This window comes from Protopterus annectens, chromosome 8.part0 (assembly GCF_019279795.1).
Source record: "Protopterus annectens isolate FY-2018-M chromosome 8.part0, PAN1.0, whole genome shotgun sequence".
Lineage (NCBI taxonomy): Eukaryota > Metazoa > Chordata > Ceratodontiformes > Protopteridae > Protopterus > Protopterus annectens.
The window spans coordinates 885,357,821-885,372,298 of NC_056741.1; the positions used below are offsets into that span (position 1 = coordinate 885,357,821).

The 14,478-nt window shown below is 43.6% G+C and overlaps 1 protein-coding gene across 1 annotated transcript in view; it reads left to right on the forward strand.

The window, feature by feature from the left end:
* Window positions 1-2,463: 2,463 nt before the first annotated feature.
* Window positions 2,464-14,478, forward strand: part of LOC122809136 (cyclin-Q-like) — a gene marked incomplete in the record, with an annotated part of 593,010 nt that continues 580,995 nt past the window's right edge. Inside the window, 1 exon segment of the mRNA XM_044080405.1 lies at window positions 2,464-2,669.

Here is a 14,478-nt window from a genome sequence, read left to right on the forward strand (position 1 = left end):
CGAGGAGATCTCTGCCTAACATATAAAGCTATGTTAAACCCAGAGCTATTGGACATGCTACACCTAAAGAAATCCCAGTCCCTCCAAGCTACACACTCTAGGGACCTAAACCTTGTCACCACAATAAACAGGACATGCTGGAGGGAAAGATTCCTGTCCCAGAGACTTCCTATACTCTGGAACAAGCTACCCATCTATGTCAAGCAAAGTTTCTCATTAACACTCTTCAAGAAAAATCTTGATGAGTGGATGGGAAATAGGAAATACACCTCGGGGATCACTTCTGTGGCTCTGCTCGACAGGGGCATAGGAAATTAACTTTCTTGGGTGGCGTAAGCCAGGAAACCTTGTTGGCTAGGCTTACTTAGGCCCTTGGGTCGATAGCCTAGTACCTACCTATGAACATGGACAATGACAGAGTCATATTTGTACTTGTTGTGGAGTGACCTGAGTGTGTGCATTATGTGGTGGATCCTGGCACCCGACAGGCAGCTGACAGTAACTTTCTCCTTGTTTAGCCTGGTTAGTGGAACATCATTGTGCCTGACTATAGAGTCACCTATGACTAGAGTGTTGGGTACGTTGTTATGCCTTATGGGCTGTGGTTGAGTGGCACACTGAGTTTGGGGGCTATGTGTTATTCGGGTTGTGTTGAATCTGGACAAAGCCATAACTAGGGTGGGGGTCAAAGGCCCAAAAATAGGGACAATGTTTAAATATTGCTCTTATGCGCTTAGAAAGTTGATAAAACAGGTTTTGCATTAATATGAAATTTCTGAAGGGTGTGAAGTCTGAATTTCAAATGTCTGTCATTATTTTCTGACTTCAGTCCTGAAAGAATTGGCAATGATTTGCCAGAAAAAACACAATTTTATGAGTAACAGGCCAAAAATATGAGGTAAAACATTTGGCCACTCTGCGAAAATCTGTACCAATGTATGTAAGACGTCAGTGTCAAATCTGCATGGCAGTCAATCATGCCTCATTTGCGTATGACATCACGATCATTTGGTATATCAATCACAGAACTCGCCCTATTCTGCTCAGTCCACCTCGGGGGTTATTACAATATAACATTGGTCAAAAATTCTGGCACAGCTAATTAGCCCGTATATAGAACTAGGTAGTTACATTTACATTTTTGTATTAAACAACCAAAAACAAAACTTAAAAATTACAAATTTGTTTCCACATTAGCTAGAGATGAGCCGCAAAAATCTCCACTCCTCTATACAATAATGTGGCGATAGTGTAGTGTACTGGCTCACCAGATGCGCAGTAGCAAGCATCGCCCAAAACCATCCCCCGTTGTTGTACGTCAGTTATAAATATTCATTATTCATCCAGTGTGAATGAATATTTATTGTTTCCGAACTGTACGATGCCACAATTTTTTTATATGCCAAACATGAAATGACAGCAGGTTTTAAAAACAGAAAAAGTATGCCTGTAATCATATTTAGATCTGTATATTTAGATTGAATTCATTTATTTGCAGTTTTTAGAGGCCTTACTTATTTTGGTCCAAAATATTGCTTAGTTTGAAACAATGAATGCTGTGTACTGAACAGACAGCAATGGTTTTGCATTGTTCAGAAATATATTTCCCAGTTCCTTGTAACATTGGCAGAAAGGATGGAGGGTTATGCTTAACAAGTAATGACAGTAACTAAAGTTGTACGGTTTCACATTCTCTTGTTCTAGCAACTACAGTTAATAGTAATAATATTTTTTTAAAAAGTGTCCCCCATTTGTCCGTGATTTATTTCTGGATTTGTCCGTGATTTTAAAAATTAAGATGATTTTAAAAATTAAGATGTTGTTAACCATTTGTATATTTTTGGTGTATAATTCAATGTGTTACTTGGAAGCATTTATGTAAATATTGTATATATGTTTTGTGTTTTTGTTAATTACTTTAGTTGGTAGTTTCTTTTTAATTATTTTTGTTTTGTTTTAATTTTGTATGGCATATAAGAAAATAATAAAAATTATTATTGAAAAAAAAATTAAGATGTTGCTTTCTAAGGCACAGATAGGGAGCAGTAATGCAATATAATTGTGTTAGTTTATGTCTCCAAGACTGAGAGTTCAATGCAGCAAATAGCCACATCCTCAAGCCCTCGCTCCTCGAAGTTCCACATTGAAAGGATATGCCTGGCATGTCAATCATGCCTCATTTCATATGCAACTTTTCACGCCAATCACCGGAGCCACGCTCACTCCTGCGCAGAACTGAAGGTGAGCCGGTACACTACACTATAGCCAATAATGCAACAGTCAACTCGAATGAGTAAACCTTGTGAACGTTTACTTAAACGATGTTATAGTTAGCATTTATTTACAAAAAATATGCTTGTAAATTCATAAAACAATGACATCTACTATTCTACACACTCAACCTACAAAAGACATGGGAAATGACCAAGATTACGAAGATTAAATCAGGCGCGACTAGTTTTCCCCGCCCCTTTACGACACCAGTGGCGTCAGCGGGGTCCTTTCAGCCACGGGAATTTAGACTGGCTAAAGTTATTCGTGTGTTATTAATCAGATAGTGTATTTGTTGTACATCATTAACGAGTTTGTGAGAGTCAGAACATAACAAGGGATTATAAGTTATCCGCTGGCTGTTGTTACGGTTATTGCTGTAGTAGTAGTGATTAGAGGTATGTTTCGATCTTGTATTGTGTAAATAATTTCCTGAGCATATGTGATAAATAGAGGCTTAAGTACATCATGACACTATCAAAATGGAGAAGGGTTAACTATTGCAGTTTTTTTTAGAAGATATTTTTCAGAAACGTAGACAGCATATTCACTGGTGGTTGCCTGCATGCAGGTATAAGATGATTGTGTTACGGTGCCAATTCAGGAAATGTTTATGTGAGTGGAGAATGATGAATACTAATAATGCCACTGACACAGACTCGTTTGTAAATAAATATTTTAACAAATGTTAGTATATAAATACACAAAAATAAACAAAATGTGTATAAATTGAGTGTACATTAGTAACTTTGGAAGGCTAAACAATTTTTGAAACACCCTTGGGATGCGATGATGCCATGTGTGTAGAAACGGGCTTACCAAAGGGGTCAAAATAAAGGTTGTGGGATAAGTTATTACCTTTTATGTGGACACTAATGATATGGGTTTCCAGTGGGGCATTAGGAAATGGCTAAGTAATATTTCCCAAGGAAACATTTGAAAGCTGTGCTGAAATCCTTGGGCTCCAGAATGTGAGGCATGTTTTTTGAGTACAGACATCTTGAGGTACAGGTACTTTATTTTTAGTTGTAGCTCAACTTTGGTAATGGCCGTCATGGTCTCAGCAGGTATACCTGAGTGGCAACTATTAAGTGACCAGTTTTTATGTATTTATTTACATCATTTGTTGACTAGGATAGTCCAAATGGGCATGAGAATCACTTTTCAAAGGAGGTCGAGGGAGAAAACCTGCACATGATAACACAGTTACAGTAAGCATTATTACATATTTATACAAATAGAATATACATTGATACATACACACGGGCAGTCTGTAGTTTATAGACATGTACATTCTGAATAAAATTACAGGAGGTGACTATAAGGAATAAAATATAAAACATATATTACACATGGTATACCTGATAATTAAATATTTGCTAAACAAATGTTTTTATTTGCATGAGTTTCTTTCCAAGTATGTGTAATAGGGGATATGTTTAAGTAGTGTATGTGTAAGATGTGAGAATTTGGGATTAGTTTAATGTACAGTTCCAAATTTCTCTTAAATGTAGTTTGAGGTGAGGTTTAAAAGTCTGTGTTTTTTTAACTTTCTTGAGGGGAAGGGGGCTTGGATTCCAGCGCTTGGATACATAGCTTGAGTAGAGTGGGTCTTCCTGCTGTGTTTTAAGACTTGCTTATAGTAGACAGCGATTTATCTTCTTCTTTCGGCTTTTTCCTGGTTAGGGGTCGCCACAGCAGATCACCTGTCCGCTCAAGATTGGCGGTGGAGTTTTACAGTGTCGAGTTGCCAAGCCTGGCGCCCAACCTTCCACAGAAGGCACACACACGCACACACTCATACCTAGGGCCGATTATTATTTTTGGGTTGTTAGGACTGGATTAGAGATTTGAGGGCTGGGCATTTATTTGGGTCATGCATTGGGTTTGTATGATTAAGAGTTGGGATGGGTGACGGATGTTGGGTAGTTGAATCCAATTTAGTGTTTTGAGAGCTTGACCGTGGAGAGAGCTGTAGGAAGCATTTGCAGGAAATTTTGCAGTTTTTATTATAGCACTGAATTAGGTTTGTGAGAATTTGAGTGGCATATAGTAAAAAGGGTGTTAGGTTCTTGTGACTATTAGTTGTGAGATAAGATTTTGTTCTGTACAGCGGTCCTAGCTTTTGATGCATTTTTTTACTTCTGTTTGGATGTGGGGGCAGAATTTCATATTATTATCTATAATAACTCCTAAAAGCTTGGTGTTCTATTTTGTTGGTGTTAAATTAAATAATGTTAAAGTGGATTTTGCTTTCAGAAAATGACTTGGGAGTAAATAGGAGCAGTTTATTATGAATTTTTGGGGGGAGAGGATTAATAGCAGATGTTAAGTTGTCCATCTCGCCTTCATTCTTGCTGGATGGGTTCGGAGCCGACCTCGGCTCCGACTCGGCCACTCTAAAAGCTCGAGATTTGGTTCCACCGGCTCGAGGCTCCCCTTATATCCCACAATGCTAGGCGAGAGTTACCTCAGATCTCGTTTGCCGCTACAGCTTCGAGGTTGGTTGTTTCTACCAGTTCCTGGTGAGTGTTAATTTTTCTTGTAAAAATTACTCTTTAAAACCCCTTTTTAGTTAATATTCTTTCTTAGTTAGTGTAGATTAGAAAACTTTATTCCCGACCCTAAATTTTTCCGTTTTCTTTCCCAAAGAACCTTTGGTTCTTCCATTGGGCCCTTAGGCCTTCCCTTCCCTAGTGGAGTGTTTGTGTTTCTTGTAGTTTATTCTAGTTTAGTGTACTTTAAATACTAGTATAACTACTAAATTTATTGTGTTTTCCTGACAGGGTATAACTTGTGTGTTTGGGTGAGTGTTTGTGTACACCTGTCAGTCAAAAAAATGTCTAAAGAAGCAAAGGTCTCCGGATTCAAGAAGTGTGATGCGTGCTGTCAGAAAATGTCTCTGACAGACGCTCACACTTCTTGTGTCTATTGTCTGGGGCCTTTGCACCTGCAGGACTCCTGTGCTGTGTGCCATGGCTTCAGCCCCAGGGTCCTGCAGGAAAGAAAACAAATTAATTCTTAGAGGCTTACTGAAGCCAGAGGATTCCCTGTCAGTTTCAACAGGGAAGCCCTCTAAGGCATCGAGGTCTTCGGCTCCGGCTTCTGAGCCGAGACCTCAGGTTGCTCAACCTTTGCCTTTATCGGCTCCGGCTGGAGCCGATAAGTCTCAGTCCACAGTTTCTGTGGCTCCCTCGGCTCCGGCCGGAGCCGAGGTTATTGAGGTTCCCGTGTCGGCTCCGACCAGACCTTCGGAGCCGACAACTAGGAAGAGGTCTAGGTCACCATCTCTTGGCTCCGTTCATTCGGCTCCAGGATCTCCCCTGCTGTCTGAACGGAGCCAAAGGTCTCATTCCTCTAGGTCATCAAGGCTGTCCGATCATGACCTTCAGAGGGTAGTGAGTCGACTACTTAAGTCCGAGGCACTAGCCCAGATGCTTCAGAGCCCGACTCATCAGTCGATGCCTGCCCCGGTCCATCAACATTTTCCTCCTTCGACTCTCTTGAGTTCGGAGCCGGGTCGTGTCGGAACCGAGACTGTGATTACTTCGGAGCCGAGACAATTGTCTTCGGCTCCGCTGCCGGCTCCGTTTTCTTCTTTGGAAGAATCTCGGCGCCGGACTTCCCTCGTCGGCTCCGAGGGGGTGAGTGGCATCGGACCCTTGTCCGACCCCCCCTCTCCCTCTCGGGGCTTCGGCGCTGGTGAGTTCGGCTCCGACATCGGCCTCGGCGCCATCACTGTCGGTGCCGAGGGGTTCTTAGCTCCTCGGAGCGGGGACCTCTGGCTCTGCCTGACAGGGGTGCATTCGAGGTCATGCGGAGTGTGTTAGAGCCTGGCTCTACTCCACAGTCGGCTCCGTCCGCCCCTCCCTCTATGCTGCCTCGGGGTAAGTCGACTCACTCCCTCATCCCGGACCGCAGAGAGCCAGCTCCTCAGGAGCCCCCTGTGGGGATTTCATCCTCTTCCGAGGCCTCTCCTGATTTGGCAGAAGAGCCCCCTCGGAAGAGGAAGTGCAAGAGGAAACACATTGACTCACCTGAGTCTTATCACGTCAGACACAGATTTGGATGATTCTGAGCTTTCCCCCCGTTCCCCTTCTGAAGATGTCTCATTTGCAGACATTCTGGAGATCCTGAAACAGAGGGGAAATTGGCCAGCCCTCAACCCTTCGGAGGACGAATCTGTGTATCTTGAGGCGTTTGGCTCTCGTCCTTCCACCTCCTGGGTGTCCCCTCCCTTCGACCCCCTCATGCAGGTGGTTGCTAAGAAGGCATGGACGGCTCCTGATTCAGTGGACCCCACTCCCAGGAGACCCTCTAAGTTCATCACAGCTCCATCAGACAAGCAATTTTTATCAAAAGGAGTTTCTGTGGATGCTATGGTGGTAGCTGCTGCCACAAAGAAGGAACTGGCTGATCCTTCAGTACCTGTCCATCCACCTAACAAGGAATCTAGGTCCATGGATAGGTACGGAAGCGGATGTTCTCCTCAGCGACATTTACCATGCGTCGCTGAACTACCTGTGCCATTTCACTCGCCTTCAAAGGGACTTGATCAAGGAAGCGAGTGAAATGTTAAGGATCCTACAGCTGCGGGTTTCCAAGAAAAGATGAACACGCAGCTGGCTACCCTAATTCCATATCCAACTCCTCCATGCGCCTCCTCTTACGCGGCCGATGGAGCGAGCAGAGCCGAGGGACAGGTGTAGCCTTACGTAGGCACGCCTGGATGCGGCTATGCAATTTTGGACCCTTTCAAGACGTCTTTCACGAACTCCCTTTTGATGGATCATCTCTCTTTGGTCCTCAAGTGAAAGAAACCCTGACTAGGTGCGAGACTGATGGCAAGACCCTTTCTGCCGCCGGAGTCCGTTTTCGACTCCTTCCAGGCCTTACCCCAAAGGCCAGAAGGGTGGAAAGATGTGGTTCCGTAAACAATCTCAAGGGACTTCGCCTGACGACAGAGTCGCTTTTCCTACCAAAGGCAGAGGTGGGAATAACAATGGTAGACGCCGCCTAGGGGCAGGGGGTCCGCAGAACCAGGGCAATCGGGAAGCCTTGACAAGCCCTTTCAGCATCCCTGAGGTGTTGCCCGACTGCCCATCTTCGAGGCAGTCGGGGAAGATTGTCACTGTACCCAGAAGCCTGGCTATCCCTGACTCAAGACAAATGGGTACAGTCCATCATTTCGAAGGCTATTCTATCCCTTTCTTCGCTTTCCAAATCAGTCAAAAATCCCTTCCAGATGTTCCACCCGCTCAAAGGGATATAGCAGCTTTGGAAATTTCAAAACTGCTTGCAAAAGAGCAATTCAGCCAGTGCCAGCAGACCAACAAGGATCCGGAATCTACTCAAGGTTCTTTTAGTTCCAAAGAAAACAGGGGACTGGAGACCGATTTTGGATCTCAGTGTCTTGAACAAATCAGTCAAGAAAACAAAATTTCGGATGGTCACGCTGCAATCCATTCTTCCCTTTTGGGCAAAGGAAACTGGATGTGCTCTATAGACCTTCGGGATGCGTACTATCACATAAAATGAACAGACGCTCCAGAAGATTCCTCCGCTTCAGGCTGGGAACCAGTCATTTTCAGTTCAGGGCCCTGCCCTTTGGTCTCACCACTGCCCCGGTGTTTACCAAATGCATGGCAGTGGTAGCTTCTCACCTGAGACGACAAGGATTCCAGGTGTTTCCATATTTGGACGACTGGCTTCTCACAGCTCCCACCAAGCATCTCCTTCTGATGGCCAGAGATTATACTTTTCGCGTTTGTCAAAAACTGGGTATTTCAATAAATTGCGAAAAGTCTGTTTTGTCGCCTTGTCGTACTATTACCTACATAGGCGCAAATCTAGATACTATAATGTCTGCAAGGCTAACTCACCAAAGGATATCAGACATTCACAAATTGGTGTCACTTCTTCTCAACAACAACAGAGTCAAAGCCAGGTTAGTTCTAAAGGTGTTGGGAATCATGGCAGCGGCCATACCTCTCCTTCCATTGGCCAGATACCACATGCGGATCCTTCAGTGGATGCTTTTTACTCAATGGTCATACCAGGAACTTCCAATGTCTCACACCATTATGATCACGCAAGCGTGCAAAAAGCATCTCATGTGGTGGATGTCTTCCCCCCAGCTCCTGTCGGGAAGACCATTTGTTCCACCTCCTCTGGTTGCTACTCTGACAACGGATGCCTCCCTGATCGGGTGGGGGGGGCATTATCAGGGCAGGACAGTCCAGGGCACATGGCAACCAAACGAATGCCACTTGCACATAAATGTTCTGGAGATGAGAGCAGTGCTTTTAGCGTTGCAAGCCCTTCAAGACTCTCTTCCCTTGGGAACAATTGCAATCCAGACAGACAATATGTCTGTAGTGTGGTACATCAACAAACAAGGCGGAACCAGATCATACCCCTGTGTCGAGAAGCACTCAGACTGTGGCAATGGGCGATTTCTTCTCAGCGTTTTCTGATAGCAACGCACATCCCCGGGAAGTCCAATCACATTGCGGACAAGTTGAGCAGAGCTATACTCATGCCTCACGAGTGGTCTCTGAAAGACTCTGTAGTGAGAGAAATTTTTCTCAAGTGGGGTCAGCCTTGCTGCGATCTTTTTGCTACTCCCCAAAACAGCAAGTGCAGAGAATATTTCACTCTATTCCCTTTACCAGGCCAACCCAGCAGAGACGCTCTAGTCCAAGTTTGGCCCCGGGGACTTCTGTATGCATTTCCCCCTTTCCCACTGATCTCTCAAGTAATACAGAAAGCTATCGCTCAGAAGGCCTCATTGATCCTCATTGCTCCTTACTGGCCTCGACAAGTGTTGTTCCCCTTTCTACATCGATTTCTTTTGGAGCGACCGTGGAATCTGGACCTAGTTCCAGATCTTTTGATCCATCAGTCGGGTCAGTTTCATCGCTCCCTCCCTCTCTGAACCTCACTGCTTGGTTCCTCCAGTTCCAACCGTAGCCAGGCTTCCTCAATTATCTCACTCTGTTAGAGATATATTGATAGCTTCCCATAAATCTTCCACTCGAAAGATTTATTTGAGTAAGTGGAAACGCTTCTCATATTGGGCACAAGGAAAGGACATAGATCCTTTCACCGCTTCCATCCAACTAGTCCTTGATTTTCTAGCTGAACTCTTCCATGCAGGTTCATCTCCATCTACACTTAAGGTTCAATTGGCAGCTATTTCTAACTTCCATGTGGGTATTTCTGAATCTGCCCTAATGTCCCACAAACTTTGCAAAGCCTTTTTGAAAGGAGTTTTTCTTCTCAGACCCCGTATAAGAAATCCTCCTTCTCCTTGGGACCTAAATTTAGTTCTTGCTTCTTTGATTCTTTCCCCTTTCGAACCTGCAGCTTCATGTTCCTTGAAATTATTATCATGGAAAACTCTCTTTCTGGTGGCTATTACATCAGCTAGAAGAGTTTCAGAACTTCAAGCACTCAGTTGTCGTCCTCCTTATCTTTTGTTTCATAAGGACAGAGTATCCTTACGAACTAACCCGTCCTTTTTGCCTAAGGTGGTTTCAACATCAAATCTAAACCAAAGCATTGACCTCCCTGTCTTTTTTCCAGAGAATTCCAATAGGTCTGAACAAAAATTACACTGCCTGGATGTTCATAGTCAATTAAGGTACTACTTGGATAGAACAAAACAATTCAGAAAATCTGATCAGCTGTTTGTCTCCTATGCGGAAAGCAGAAAGGGACTTTCAGTTTCAAAGGTATCATTATCCAGATGGCTAACATCTTTGATTTCCCTGGTATATGAAATTAGACAACAAAAATTGCCTAATAAACCTAAAGCCCATTCCACCAGAGCTTTGGCTACTTCTTTAGCCTTCCAAGACAGACTGCCTATTGACACCATTTGTGCAGCGGCTACTTGGGCTACTCCTCACACTTTTATTTCTCATTATAAGTTGGATTTAGCTTCTAGGCATAGAGCTAACTTTGGTTCCACTGTTCTCAGGAGTCTGTTCCGTTAGGCCACCCGGGACAAGGTGCTAGGGACGGTCCCATCCAGCAAGAATGAAGGCGAGATAGACAACTTAACATATAGAAGTTATGTTCTTACCATAACGTTCCATGTTAGTTGTCTTCTTCTCGCCTTCTTCTTGCCCCACCCTCCTTCCCCCTGGCCTGGACAGACCTAGAGGAGTTGTGATCGTGACCTCTCTTTCTACCACCTCTTTCTTAGTCATATGCTATTATGCATATTTCTTGGTTCAGTATGTAGGTCACCCTTCTTTCTTCCTGTTGTTAGAGGTGGATTCTGTTTTACAGTTATACTGTTACTGTTATAAGCTGGGGTTAGCTTACAAACGAGATCTGAGGTAACTCTCACCTAGCATTGTGGGATATAAGGGGAGCCTCGAGCCGGTGGAACCAACTCTCGAGCTTTTAGAGTGGCCGAGTAGGAGCCGAGGTCGGCTCCGAACCCATCCAGCAAGAAGAAGGCGAGAAGAAGACAACTAACATGGAACGTTATGGTAAGAACATAACTTCTATATTTCAGTTGTGAATGTGTATTTTAAGAAGAGGGAGGAGCATAGGGTGACGTACAAGAGTGGAGGAAGATGCACACAGGTGGATTATATCCTATGCAGGAGGGCCAGTCTGAAGGAGATTGGAGACTGTAAAGTGGTGACAGGGAAAGTGTAGTTAGGCAGCATAGAGTGGTGGTCTGTAGGATGACGTTGGTGATCAAGAAGAGGAGGACAAGTGTGAGGGCAATGCCAAGGATCAAATGGTGGAAGTTGAAAAAGGGTGATTGCGAGGTGGAGTTCAGGGAAGAGTTAAAACAGGCACTGGGGGGGCATTGAAGAATTACCGAATGGCTGGGGAATTACAGCAGAGATGGTAAGGGAGACTGCTAGAAATGTGCTTGGTGTGACATCAGAAGGAGGACAAGGAGACCTGGTGGTGGAATGAGGAAGTACAGGAGAGTATACAGAGGAAGAGGCTGACGAAGAAGAAGTGGGATTGTCAGACAGATGAAGAAAATAGAGAGGAGTATAAGGCGATGAGGAGCACGGCAAAGAGAGAGGTGGCGAAGGCTACGGGTAAGGCATATGGAGAGTTGTATGAAAGGTTGAACACTAAAGAGGGAGAAAAGGACCTGTACCGATAGGCTAGACAGAGGGACCGAGCTGGGAAAGATGTTCAGCAGGTAAGGGTGATAAAGGACAGTGAAGGAAATGTACTCACAAGCGAGGAGAGTGTGTTGAGCAGATGGAAAGAGTACTTTGAGGGGCTAATGAATGAAGAGAATGAGAGAGAGGGAGAAGGTTGGATGATGTGGGGATAGTGAATCAGGAAGTGAAATAGATTAGCAAGGAGGAAGTACGGACAGCTATGAAGAGGATGACAAATGGAAAGGCTGTTGGTCCAGATGACATACCAGTGGAAGCATGGAGGTGCTTAGGAGAAATGTTAGTGGAGATTTTAACCAGATTGTTTAATAAAGTCTTGGAAAGTCAGGATCTCAGAGGAGTGTAGAAAAAGTGTTTTGGTACCTATTTTTAAGAATAAGGGTGATGTGCAGAGCAGTACTAACTACAGAGGGATAAAACTGATCAGTCACAGCTTGAAGTTATAGGAAAGAGTAGTGGAAGCTAGGTTAAGAAGGGAGGTGATGATTAGTGATCAGCAGTATGGTTTCATGCTGGGAAAGAGCACTACAGATGTGATGTTTGCTCTGAGAGTGTTGATGGAGAAATATAGAGAAGGTCAGAAGGAGTTGCATTCTGTCTTTGTGGACTTGGAGAAAGCATATGATAGGGTGCCTAGAGAGGAGTTGTGGTATTGTATGAGGAAGTCAGGAGTGGCAGAGAAGTATGTACAGGATATATATGAGGGTAGTGTGACCGTGATGAAGTCTGCAGTGGGAATGACAGATGCGTTTAAGGTAGAGGTGGGATTACATCAAGGATCAGCTCTGAGCCCTTTCTTATTTGCTGTGGTGATGGACAGGTTGACAGACGAGATCAGACAGGAGGAACCACGGACTATGATGTTTGCAGATGGCATTGTGATCTGTATTGAGAGTAGGGACCAGGTTGAGGAGACCCTGGAGAGGTGGAGATATGCTGTAGAGAGGAGAGGAATGAAGGACAGCAGAACTAAGACAGACTATGTGTGTGAATGAGAGGGAGGATAGAGGAATGGTGAGGATGCAGGGAATAGACTTGATGAAGGTGGATGAGTTTAAGTACTTAGGATCAACAGTTCAGAGTAATGGTGAGTGTGGAAGAGAGGTGAAGAAGAGAGTACAGGCAGGGTGGAATGGGTGGAGAAGAGTGTCAGGAGTGATTTGTGACAGACGGATGCCAGTAAGAGTGAAAAGGAAGGTCTACAAGAGGGTAGTAAGACCAGCTATGTTATATGGGTTGGAGAAGGTGGCATTGACAAAAAGGCAGGAGTCCGAGCTGGAAGTGGCAGAGTTAAAGATGTTAAGATTTGCACTGGGTGTGACAAGGATGGACAGGATTAGGAGTCAGTATATTAGAGGGTCAGCTCAGGTTGGACGGTTTGGAGACAAAGTTAGAGAGGTGAGATTGTGCTGGTTTTGACGTGCTGAGGAGGGATGCTGGGTATATTGGGAAAAGGTTGGAGCTGCCAGGTAAGAGGAAAAGAGGAAGGCCTAAGATTAGGTTTATGGATGTGGTGAGAGAGGACATGTATGTGGTTGGTGTGACAGAGCAAGATGCAGAGGACAGGAAGAAATGGAAACAGATGATCCGCTGTGGCGACCCCTAATGAGAACAGCCGAAAGAGAAGAAGAATAGCAGATTTCAGTTATCAAGCCAGGTTTTGATAGAGATGAAGGCATCTTGGGTCAGATATCCTATATTATTTAGGATAGGGGCAGAGCAAATTATAGTCAAATCATTTGCATATTCTATTACTGTAGCACGTTTGGCTGCAGTATGGAGATAATTTCTGAACACATTAAATAGTAGTGGCCCAAGTATAGCTTCTTGGGGTACACCCACTTTTACTGGTAGGAAGGAGGAATACTCAGATTGCCACTTGACAGCTTGGTATCTGCCTGATAAGTAGTTTTTAAACCAGGAGAGAGAGAGAGACCAAGAGAGGAAGTTTTTTTTGCAATAACAGGTGGTGTGAGACTGTATTGAAAACTTTAGATAGGTCAAGAAATAATGTTGAAACCAAGTCGCCAGAGTTTCTGTTAATATTAATAGTATTGGTAAAGTGTAATACGGTTGTGGTAGTGTTATAGTTTGGTCAAAGGCCATGTTGTATAGGCGAAAGAAGGTTATTGGTAGTGAGATAGTTCAATAATTGCATTTGTATACATTTTTTCAAGAGCTTTGGATAAGAGGGAGAGTACCTCAATAGGCCTAAAGTTGGCATAATTATTGGAAGGACCACTTTTGTTGAGTGACACTATATAGGCCTTTTTCTAGATGATGGGGGCATGGCATTCATTGACTGACCTATTTATTAAAGGGGTTAAGGAGTGGCAATTAACGTCTGCAGCTATTTTTAAATATTCTGACGGCAGACTATTGCAGCCAGGGAGGGAGTTTTTAATTGGAGGAGTGTTTTTAACAAATTGGGTGGAGACTGGTCTTTGTGAGAACTTTTAGGTAGAAGTTGGATTCTAGCGAAAGTGTAACGTCACAAATGGTGTTACGTTTTAGTATGGAGGTGATGGATTTTATGAAGTGGTTGTTGAAATTCTGTGCTGTTTCAACTGGGGGGGGGGGGTCATTTGTGAGTTGTGACCTGGGTTTAGTAAGCTTGAGATGGATGCCCAGAAAAGATTAGTATTATTTTGAATTATTTCTTGCAAAGTGCAAAAATGATTTTCTTTGTCTAGTCCTGTGTTCTGTTTAGTCCTATTCCTGAGATGATTGAATTTTAACTTTTCTTGAGTTTTTGTAATCTGCAGTTCTTTCCAGGCTTTCTCTCCTTTTGTCTCGTTAATTTTCTAGTTTATTGGGATAGTCAAGGAGCAGGGTTCAGTGTGACTGTTTGTTTTTTTTTTTTTTTTTCTTAATGTATAGTGCATATTCATTTAATACGGTGAGGAATGTTTTACTGAATTTTAGCATGGCTTCATCAAGGGGTAGTTTTTTTTTTTTTTTTTTTTTTAGAGCTGATAAGTTTTATAATTTGAGAGTATCAGTTATTTTTTTGCACAAAACTTAGGTTTTGTGCACATTT